This window comes from Pinus tabuliformis, chromosome Q (assembly GCF_031772625.1).
Source record: "Pinus tabuliformis cultivar Carrire ecotype Pingquan chromosome Q, CPIR1, whole genome shotgun sequence".
Taxonomy (NCBI): Eukaryota; Viridiplantae; Streptophyta; class Pinopsida; order Pinales; family Pinaceae; genus Pinus; species Pinus tabuliformis.
This window is the reverse complement of record NC_142296.1, coordinates 28,375,710-28,388,078: the sequence shown is the minus strand read 5'-3', so window position 1 is coordinate 28,388,078 and position 12,369 is coordinate 28,375,710.

The following is a 12,369-nucleotide window of genomic DNA, read 5'->3' as shown; positions in this document are numbered from 1 at the left end:
GCAAAAAGTAAAACAAACTACCCAAAACAGAGTTTAAAAAAGCAAGTGAAAGGCAAACATTAGGAAAGTGGGGTTTCATAAGTGAAAAATCAAAATCATTGGTATATAAAGTCTTTTCATGTCAAAGGAAGCTCATTTGTATGCCAAAGGAGAAGAGAGCAAGTGCAAATCATGTTTTCGAGCCTAAGGAGCGATTTTGCATTCAAACTATCAAAATTTCAAGGCGCAATGCACCTGGCTTGCATGGCGCACATAGAGCAAAGTTTACATTGAAACTTCTAACTGGTGCAACACACCAGAGAGGCACGGCGCACCTGTGAGTGGGCGCGGTGCACCAGTCTTCAAGGCTCGAAATTCATCCAGATCTTCTTCTAAAGCTTCAAAATCGCAAATTCCTCATTCCACAAGTAAGTCAACACCTCCATATTACCCATATATGAGTTTCCTTTAGTGTTTATGGTGTTTCAATAGGGAAAAAATTAAAACCTAGTTCCTTGCATAGTTGTATTGAGAAACCTGCCTAGGGTTTACAAATTACAATTTTTGTTGTCCTATTCACCCCTGCCATTTCCCTTCCCCTCACTACCATTTCATTCACCTCTTTCCACCTTCCCTTTTTCACTCATACTTACCTGTTCCCCCTATCTCTAAAATAATAACCCTAATCCCTACCTTCACTTATCCCAAACCCTAATTAACAACCCTAAACCCTAAATATTACTCCCCAAACCCTTCCATTCCCCAAAAAACCCAACAAGAAGCATCCCAAACCCCTCATTCACAGTCCCTTCACAGTCCTTATCATCAATCCTTGTTGTTTAACAGCAAATACTTACTGACACTATAAAATCTCTTCATACTCATGGAAAAGTCAAGCATTGGCAAACATGGAGTCAGATTCTTATTATGACAAAAATGAGGAAAGAGTCAGTTACTCCTCCAAAGAAATTCATGCACCAAGGAGACCTCACAAGAGTGGAAAACATAACTGGGAGGAGCCTACTTCACTTACTGAGTTGTTGGCTTGTCTTCTTGCTGTGACATGCTTCCAACATCAATCTTGTTATCAATTTTGTGAGATGGTGGAAAGAGTCAAATATTACCATGAACTTGCCAGACTTTTTGTGCTCCATCTTCACAATGGCCAGGTCAATTTGGTAGGTGTGACATTCACCTTGACACCTGAGACTATAGCTCAAGCAACCAGTATTCCAAATGTAGGTGAGCAGTGGAATAAGGGGCAGCTAGTGGAGAAAGATCATTATGAGCCTTATATCAAGGCTAGTTTTCAGAGACGTGTCAGTAGGGTCTTCCCTTTCTGGTACCTACAGGACACATATGCTCCCCTTATGAAACTCATAATCAAATATTTCAGTGGTGAAGGCAGATTTTCTCGCCTATACACCTATCATATCAGATTGTTGATGTATTTTACTAGGGTGAGGATGATGAACCTCCCCTATTTCATTTTCCAGAATATTGAGAAAATGACCACATTAGTTCAAAGGAAACCTCCTCATCAGCAGTATAACAACATCTATCACTTTACATTAATCAAGATTTTGGTTTTGAATCAGCTTAGTTTATTGAATGTTTCATGGGAGGATTTCATTTCACATGAGGTCTTCATAGGTCCTCAAGTGCCCCCATCAGTTTTTCATGAGGCAGGAGAGCCTTCACATCATCAAGAGGTGCATGAGACTCAAACCACAAGTGTGCCAGTGTTTGTCACTTACCAGAAGGGCACTAGAAGATTGTTTGCAGCAGCAAAACAAGTATTATCTCCACCCAGGGTAGAAGGGGTCTCGTTTCCTTCAAAAGAAAAGCAGGTACAGGACAAGGGTAAGCAGCCATTGCATGACGAGGGGCCTTCAAAAGGTCAAGAGAGAGATTTCATTCTTATTCAGGATGATGACACTGATTTGAGCTCAAAGCTCAGGGAGATCATTCAGGAGTAGCAAGATGACATTCATGACTTGTCTCTCAACCTGGAAAGAGCCAAGTGGATAATCAACTATCTGGAGCAGAGGAACAAATAATTAGAGGATCAACAAACCATCATGGAGCTCCAAAACATAAGAGAAAATCGGCAAGTTGCGAAGAGGAAGAAAACCAAGTTAACACCACTTAAACAAGAAATTGAAGCTGATCGTGAATCTTGGCTTGAGAGGAAAAACATGCACTTGGAAAATATGGTGGAGAAGGCCAAGAAAGAGAAAAATATGTTGAGGCACATGGCCTACCACTACTTGGCAAGAAACAAGGTTTGCAAAGCAAGAATTAGGACTTTGAAGGCTAAGTTGAGGAAAGAATTGAGGAAGAGAAAAGAGCAAGACAAACTCTAGATCTTGGCTAAGGCTTCCTTTGCCCAACACAACACTTGATGCAGGACACTCAGCCCAAATTTCAAGAAATTATTTTGAATTTTTGGAATAAAAAACAGGTTTTTCTGCCTGGTGCGCAGTGCCACCTGGCACGTGCTTTTGCTAGGGACCTCCTTTGGAGGAAAACTAAGCATTTTTGGATTCCTCAAGAAAAAATATGAATGCTCACACATGCCCAAGAAATTTTGTCAAGTTTTTAGCTTCCAAAAGGGTCAAAAACACTTCAAAAATGCCCTTTTTGCCCCTTTTTGGCCACATAGGAAGCAATATTGGGAGAACTAATTTTTGGAGGGGCAAATGGACACAAAATTCAGAAATTCCACTTGTTATGGAAAGCAGACAGGTAGACCTTTCCAACAAGCCCATTTAGAGAAACTTTGGTGCATGGGAAGGCCTCAAAAATCAGCTACAAAGCAGCACGACACACAGGGACAGGAGCATGGTGCATAGGATGAAAATTTGTCATTTTTGCCAAAAAACTCTGTTTTTTGCCTAGTTTTTTCTCAGTTTGACTTTTCTCTCTCTAATAGTCAAACTCATGATGTAATTTGATTTAAATTGATGGATTTTGATGTAAATATGCTAAAATTTCACTCATGGAGGTAGATACATCATGAAAAGGTAGTTTGCAACTGAATGAATCAGTTTCCTAGGTTTTAGAGGCAAGCTGTTCCACTGCCTAATTTTTAGTTCTTAGTTTAGATCTTGTTGAAACAGCTCCTAAACTCATGAATTCGACCCCTAAAGCCTAGCATGAGTTGTTTTTTGCCTATATCTAGTAGTTTTTTAGTCATTGGTAAAGTTTGGACTCTTGTGAATGCTTTGAGCATTATTGCACATTCATATCTGCAGTTTGGCAAAGGAATAGACCAAGGTTTGCAACACTTTGTGAGATTCTTGTGGAAACTTGATTTGGTATTGTTTTTCCTTCTTTAATTGCAAGTTTACATGTGTTTATGTATGCCATCATCTTTCTCTGTTCATATTAACTAAATGAAACAAGGATAAAGGTAGAATTCATTAATGTTGTAGTGCTCTACCTAGGGTTTGTTTAGTTATTTATGTTTTCAGCTATTTGAAGAGGATCCCTGAGACTTTCATGCCCTCTCCAACTTCTCACCAGTCTTAAAGCTCTCCATATCACTTAATTTGAAGTACTAAGACATTTTCCTACCTCACCCCATAGAGATCTCTGCAAGACTGTGTCCATTCCCCGGACCCAAATCTGTCTTTCACATTTGAGCCAGCAAAACAAAATTAAATTCAATCAAACTCCTCTGAGCATATACCTAGCCTAAAATCAGTCTTTACATCATTGATCTCAAGCCTTATTGATCATATTTTTTAGATATTGACAAGGAGAGAGCCCTCTCTCGACCTGGTAGGGCTAGCTACCAGGTTAAGCGTGGTTTGATGTTACCCTAGATTCTGCGTTTCTCAACCTAAGGTAGATTTAGGCCATAACATAGCCTATATATTTAGGCCTAGGTATTCCATGAGCTTCATCATCAGAGTATAGAGAGAGCAGGATAGCTTTTGAGTTGATTCTTTTTGTATGTTGTTAAGGATTTCCACTTGATTGATAATACATAGATGGGGTTTTAGGCTGGTGCTTTCCCCAGGTTATATATTTTGTGTTATGGTTGATTACTTCTCATTCTCAGTTATATATGTTCATGCTTGATGTTGCTCATGTTCAATTAAGCTTCTGCAAAGTTTATGGTAGATGTAGATCTAGTATTATGCTTTAGTACACTGCATATATTAGTTTGATTTGCAGGTGAAATTTCTACATGATATTAGTGAGCTAGTTGATTTGTAGAGAGAATTCTATAGTCTGGTCACTTCGTTTGATTGGAATTGACAGGCAAGATTTTGTCTTCCTTCTTATTTGCATTTCCAAATCATAGTACAGGCTTGTAATATGATTGTATCTGGCACTATTATAGATGAAGGTGCATCTGTGAGTATCCTTTCGCAACTACTTGGCAAGTGCTCGGTTCACCGCCGCTTGTGCCTGTTACCCAAAATATGTTGGATTTTAACAGAAGAACCAACCAACCATTAGGGATCCTCCCTTAGTTACCTATTACTTTGGGAGGAAAAATCATTTATCTGAATGTGATGGTAGTCCCAGGCCCTTTAGATTACAAGTGTGACTATGTTTATTACATGGGAGCTATTGTTTCAACACTCTTTCGAGTGATTTGTTTCCCACATGAAGGCAGAATTGTCACCATTGACCAACTTTCATTTTCCGGTCCAAATATGGCTCCCAGTCAACCATCTTCCCTAAATGGTCCTTTTGTACCAATGGTATCATCCCCTCCATGGGTTAATTATGTGGCAACCAATTCCATTCCTACATCAACAGACGATCAATTCCATGATGTTGTAAATTATGTACTAGGGGCATTGGAACCAGATCTCTCCTTCATGACCTCTTATGAGTTGTGATCGAAGAATAAGGATGCTTTTTTTAATGTGTCAACCTTGGTAAAAAATGAAACAGGTCCATGAGGACAGTTCCTTGTCTTGTGTCAACCTCGTTAAAAAATGAAATAAGGAATATGAGGAAAGTTCCTTGTCTTGTGTCAACCTCATTAAAAATTGAAACAGCTCCCATGAGGACAATTCTTGGTCTTGTGTCAACCTCATTAAAAAATGAAACAAGGGTCTATGAGGATAGTTCCTTGTCTTGTGTCAACCTCGTTAAAAAATGAAACCAAGGATACGAGGAGAGTTCCTAGTCTTGTGTCAACCTCGTTAAACAATGAAACAAGGTCCCCTGGAGCAAAGTTCCAAGTTGAGTCTTTGATTAGATCTCGTAAAATCCCAGTCGATTCTTTCACTTGATGTCGTAAATGAACCTTCATTCCATTCACTTGATAGCCACAAGTAGTCTACTTAGGTGAATGTAATGAATCTTGGGGGGCATGCACCTAGTGGTAAAGTTAAGTTTCCCTATAGTTCATGTAAATGGAATCACCCCATTCACCTTGTCCCTATCTAAACGAAGCCAAATAGGTGTTGGATAACCGTCCTGCTTCACCGCAGCGACTTCAATCTAGTTACAGGAGACTCTCCCTTTCATCATGACGGGGGCATGAAAACCAATCTCAAGCATAGTTTTTTGTTTCGAGCTTGTGTAAAAATGAAACTGAATCCAAGCATAATTTTTCATTTCGAGCTTGTATAAAAATGAAACTGAATCCAAGCATAGTTTTTCGTTCAATCTTGCATAAACATGAAACTGAATCCAAGCATAGTTCCCTATGGTTCAAGCTTGTCTAAAAATGAACCCATTTCCATTTTAACTCTCGTGATTGCCATTCTATCAGACTCTTTCGTCATATGATCCTTGGTTGTGTTTATCCCATCGCCACTGTTGGAGAGGTAAATCCCCTCTACGGATAGAGGCGATCCCTACTAGCCCAGCAAGGGTCTAGCAACAATCACACAATGTTGCCATGCATGTTCCTAATTACAATTAAACAAGAGGTAAAAAGCACCTACTTGGATTCCAGCGCTGTCGTTTGACGAAGAGATGTTGCCTTCGCTCCTTCGCTTTGGCTGGTCACAATCCTCCGCGATCCCCGCGAATAGACACCTGCACACACGAAGAGGAAACAAACGCAAGCGTGAAATCTAATAAAAGCAACCATACATCGGTCAGAAAAGATGTAATTCACATTTAATCATTGCGTGTACAAATGAGAATGGAACAATAATAGCAGTCATCTATTATTAATCAAGACAGAGAAGAGTACAACCAAATGTTCTGACGTCGGTATCCTTCTCAGGAGGGGCCAGTCAGCAAGCGTCTCAAGCATTCACCTTTGGAAATGATTCTCCCAAGACAAGAAACTCTCTCTCACAAAAGCAACACAAAAGAACCTTCCCTAAGCTACCAATCACTTCCACACCTAGCACACCAAATACCTATAGTAGCAACAATCTGAGCACTATAAGCTCTATACAATCCAAGCTATTCCAAACTAGCTGCTCATGGTAATGGTGGAAGTTTATATAGGAGAAGGAGCCTCCTAAAAAAGTGGAAGGATGAGCTTATCTTCAAGGGAAGTAGTTGCAAAGGGTCGAACAGACACGCCATAGAAGGGAGTCGATACTCACAAGGCCAACAACCAAGTCTGGAGTTATCCGGAAGGCTGGCTGTTGGAACAAATTCGCCAAAACCGGATCAGCGCGGATTATAACAGGACTGGCGCGCTGACGTCGCAACTCAATAACTGAGAAGGCCATGTCAACGCGACTCAATACAAAGGCAAGACGCGCTGGCTCATGAAATTCGATCAGCGCGGAAAACAGGTGTACTTCCGCGCTGGCAGCGCATTTGGTCTGTTATGGAGCGCCCATCAGCACGGTTATTTGGAGAAAAGTCGCGCTGATAGCAAAAACTTTAGGAAAGTGGGTTTTTGACCAGTTCAGAAGGCATGAACTTGATTATTGTGAACTCCTGACACAGTAGGGTGACTGACAGGGAGACGGTGACAAATTACTGTGTAACAGATGCCCCCTAAAGCATGAAGGCCGAGAGAGTGGGAGGGGTGAAATGATTTACAACGCTTTGCCGAACTGGAGCACCACCAGGAAGGACCGAATATCTCTGATAATCAAGTACATGTAGTCTAGGCATGGGCGCAGCCATCCAAAAGACATGCGAAAAGGTCTGTGGAATGGACGCAGCCACCCAGCTAAAAAGACCAGAATAATGATAAGGTATGGTCGCAGCCATCTATGAAGACTCAGGTATGGGCACAGCCATCCATCAATGAGTCATGTAATGATCATCCACAAAATCGCAACCTGGACCATAACAGACAGAGATCCAGGGTCTTACGCTCTGTCCCGACCCGAACAAAGTACAAGTCCAAGCATGTGAATACACGAGTTGAAGTTGAACATGCATGAACATCGTCTGATTACCAGCCAATGATGAGAACTGTTAACAGACGCAAGAGGTACCACCAATAATGACAATGGTCCTCAAGGTACTATAGGTACAATCCGCGGCGTGTGAATCAATGAGCTGGTGTCGAACACCCGCAGAATCATTCGATCGGAGGCCAATGATGAAAACCTCACGTCGAACACGAAGAACCTACCATTAGGGCATGCAGGCTCTAAGGCACCTGAAGGGGGTCTCTAAGTCACATTCCTGGATAATGAGCTAAAGTCGACAGGAAGTGACCTTGATCGAAGGTGGGCCATAATGATTCCCACATCATCGACATGAGACAAAGGTCAAAATAATTTGTGTGAGACAGCAGATGAGGTTGTACTATTGCAGAGGTCAACTTCTCTTGAACATATCGGCGGCACTATAACGGATTTGGCAGTATTTGACATCGAATGAGCGGAGGGTATGGTGATGATGGCAACGAGCAGATGAGAGGTCAAATAGTATAACCCAAACCCACGGGGGCTAGTGAAAAACAAGATGAGATGGGCCCACCCAGACACGAAGCAGAAGAGTGCCATGTTCGAGAGCGACATACTGCCGACGCAACTATGATTACAGTTCCATTTTCCCCACCATTTCTGGCAGGTACCCCGGTTATTTTTGGATGACAAGCTTGACGGGAATAACATATGCTTGAAGAATGTCATTTCGACAATGCCCGATGTCATCAAGTGTTTAACGAGCCTGACAAAGGAAAAACTCGGCGTCTTTTCTTGTTTAGAGAGTCTGAAAAGACAGCGGAAAAGGAGACTCCAAGGGGGTCCTTTTTCGTACAGTTGTGTCTCTCGAGCCCGAAAAAGTATAAAACAATGCCCGAAAGAACCGCCCGACCATTACGATCGAGGAGTACTTTTCGTAAATAGTGTTTTTGACCTGAAAAAGTAAAAAAGCGGTCGAAGACACGTCGTTTTAGAGCCAATAACGAGTTCGAAACGACAAAAACCCGGCAATCTTTTTTAGTTTAAACGGTCGAAAAAAGAGTTTTAAAGGCGACCGCCTCTCATTTTTTTAACGAGTCGAGAGGGGGACTCGGCAATCTTTTCATCTTTAAATGGTCAGAAAAGAGCTGAAAGTAGACCTCCATTTTTATTCTCTTTAACGAGTCAAAAAGGGAAAAATACTCGGCAATCTTTTCATATTTTACGAGTCAGAAAAGAGCTTAAAGGCGACTCGTCCTAGAGGAACGAGTGGTATAAAGGGTAGCAACTGGTTCCGGTAATGGTGGAACTGCTCAAAACATGTAATGGTCAAGAGGCTGGCTAATAAAACCACTCATCGCTGCGGTTCCTCAGGAAAGGATAAACAACCAAGTGAAAGCATATGATCGGCCAAAGAGATGGTGGCGATGGAATGAAAACAACCAAGGCTCATCTAGCAGAATTCAGTGGATAAAAATGGCAATCACGAGATGTAAATCGGGTATGGGTTCATTTTTACACAAGCTTGAACCATGGAGAACTCTGCTTGGATTATGTTTCATGTTTACACAAGCTTGAAACGAAAAACTATGCTTGTTATAAGTTTGCATGCCCCCAGCATAATAATGAAAATCGAGGTACATGCCCCCCAAGCTTCATTGCATTCAACAAAGTGGATGGAATGAAGGTTCACTCTCGAGATCTATGAAAGACTCGACTTGTATTTTACGAGATCTTAATCAAAAGACTCGATCTGGAAAGGGAGGTGTTTCATTTTTTAATGAGGTTGACACAGTAAAAGAACTATCCTCATAACCCGTGTTTCATTTTTTAATGAGCTTGACACAAGATCAGGAACTATGCTCGTGACTGATCCAGTTTCATTTTTTAAGGAGCTTGACACAGGAAAGGAACTATGCTCCGACCAAGCCTAGTTTCATTTTTTAAGGAGCTTGACACCGGAAAGGAACTATGCTCCAACCAGACCTAATTTCATTTTTTAGGGAGCTTGACATAGGAAAGTGAACTATGCTCCGACCAGACCCAGTTTCATTTTTTAAGGAGCTTGACACCGGAAAAGAACTATGCTCCATCCAGACTTCATCATAATGAACGGGAAGTGGAGGCCCCCAAGAAAGTGGCTCCAGAGGAAAGGTCGACATCTTGGAAATCAGGACCTAATGCCCCCAGGACACTATGCACGATGGTGTCATCACTGGGTACGGGCACGGGGTAGGTGGCCACATAGTTGATTTGTGGCGAGGCAGATGCAACTTGTGGATGAAAGCCAGGAGGGAAGGACGAGTGCGCCGGAGGGGCTTGTCGACGAACGAACGATAATTGATCGAACGTCACGATTCTTCCTTCGTGTGGAAAACAAACCACACAGAAAAGTGAAGAAACAAGGGCTCCCATGGCATACACATAATCACGACCAAGGAGAAGACTGAAGTCTAAAGAACCTTGGGTAACTGAGATTTCTATATAGACAGTCTTGTCCCCCAAAGTAATAGGAAACTTTGGAAGGATCCCTAATGGCTGACTCGTTCCTCCGTCAAACGCGGTGAGATGCAGTGCGACAGGTACAAGCGATGGGGAACCCAAAGCTCGCCAAGTAGTAACGGGCATAAGACTAACCGATGCTCCTTCGTCTAACACAGTGCCAGGCAGCGCCTTATTGCAAGCATAGGTGGTGACCCAGAAAGGCACGTGGGATGGAAGGGGAGGGGTAGTCAAACGACTCCAATCAAAGGAAATGACCGAACTACTTGGTGGGGGAACCATATGGTTGCCCCCCTGCTCGGAAAGAACTGAATCTAAATTCTCCGGAGAGGTTTCAGGAGAACCTTTATCAAGCTCAGGAGAATCTGAGGAGATGAGAAGAACATGAGAATTTTTCTCTTCCGAAACAGAGTGCTTGAGAGGAGGTGAACTCGAATCAACACCCTTTCCGACCAACGGTGGGTCTGGAACAGGCTGGGGACAGCCAGGTTCGGGAAGAGGGGCCTGGACAAGAGAGGAATCTGAAGCAATCTCTTCGTCAACAAGGGCGCGATCTACAGTTGTAGAAAGACGTTGATAACCGGCGGGAAATGGATTCGGAGGAGCAGCAAGACTTTCCAACACAGCAGAGGCTTTATCCATGAGGGGACAAAGGTGAAGGGGATGTTTGCCTTCACAAAGTCGACAGGGGATTCGAAACTTCCCTTTCTCCTTACCATTCCCAACTGATGAGGTAGCATCACCATGATCATTAGTGGACGATGAAGGGCGGGCCGGATCATGGGACCAAACTTCTAATACCCTGGGAATGCCAGGACAATCACGAAGCAGATGGTCCTCCCTGCATAATCGACAAGGAAACTTAACCTTCCGCGGAGGAGCAGAAGGTGACCCGACTTCAGGTGTACTGGAGTGGATAGCTGGACTGGAGAGGGGGACTGTGTGTGTAGGCTCTCCCTGAGGGGACTTCTTCTTCTTGGTCTTCCTCTTCTTCTTCTTAGCCACCTGGTTACTCACATCGAGAATTTCACCAGGCAAAGTACAAGAGGACGACGTAGAAGTAGGCGTCGAGGGGGAGAGATCCACCTTAGGATTAACATGACGTTGTTCAGGTGGAGGGACTGATGGACTAACAGCCGATACGGTAGGGACCAAAGAGGTTGAAAACAACCACACAGGCAACCCGACAGTTAACCCTGGTAGGGACAACGTCGCCATATACGGAGCACCAACATTCCCAAGAGGAGGGAATTGTCCTAGATTCCCATCAGATGGGGAACCTGGGTTAGTGAATCCCGGAAAAGTTGCCATATCAAACGAAAATGAAACCTACTCAAGCTAACGCACACAAGATCTAACTAGGTAATGTTATCGTGGCCGAATAAATTTTTAAGACACAGGAACTGAACTTGACCTTTTCATGTTTCAAGAGTCGAGAAAAGGACGAAGAGATGACTCTAGTCTCCTTCGAATGTTTAATGAGCATGAAGTGACAAGAAGCTCACTGGCACCTTTTCATTTAGGGAGTCCGAAAAGGATCAAAAGTGACTGCTCTGGAGACTCTAGGTATAGGGTTTACCAGGCGACCCGTAAAACTGCTTATACACCTTAGCAATCGTATGAGAGCCAAGGACTTTCCGTATTGCAGTCAATCTTCCCGAATGCTGTGTTCGGTGTGTTACGGTTCACAAGGCGGCAGACTCGGCTTCCTATGGATAAAGGATAAAAGCCTAGTGGGGTCTCCCTATATACGCGACGGTATGTGGGAGCGCAGTCCGTGTTAGACCACTATCGAGTCACAGAAGGAGGAATCACCCAACCGTAATGTGAAACAACAGTGACTATGTTTAAAGACGCCGGAACACGTCTCTAACCTAGACCTCTAGATGTTTGCATTTAGTTCCAATGCGTTTTTAGATTCATTCGGTTCATTTTATAGTTGATCTTGAAATTAAGTTTCGATTTCAGGCTCTATCGTGTGTTCTCTCACAATTACTTAGATACAAACTACATGCCAAAGAATACCATTTCGTTCGATGAATTCTAGCTATGAGAAGGTAAAGAATTTTTTATCAAACAAAACGAATACGAGCAATCAAACAACCTAATGCAGCTAAAAGCGAGGAAAGGAAACTTTTTCTTTTGAAAAATGCAAATCAACGAAATGTTCTTTCCCTTTTCAATTCTCAAAAGCAAAGCTACTAGTTTGATTTTCTTTCAATGGCACAAAGCATCTAAATGAATTTGGAGGAACAGGAACACCAAGCAAATAAAGATAAAATCACTTAATGAAAGCACACAAAGTTCCCAAGACACCAAAACAGTTTCTCCAAATCAAAGGAAAAACAAAGGCTTGTACGAGCTATGTGATCTAAGCCCAACAAGGCAAAAAGGAATTCAAGCAAGAAGGAAGCAAGTGTGAACTGATCGATCCAAACAATCGTAATCTATGCTTGGTAGTGAAGAAATCGAATCAATGTAAAACAGTGGTTCAATAATCGACACTAAAAATCAACCAGCAACACGCAGTGAAAAAGCCTCAAGCAAATCAATAAGAGGGTTGTGGATGAATGTTGAATAG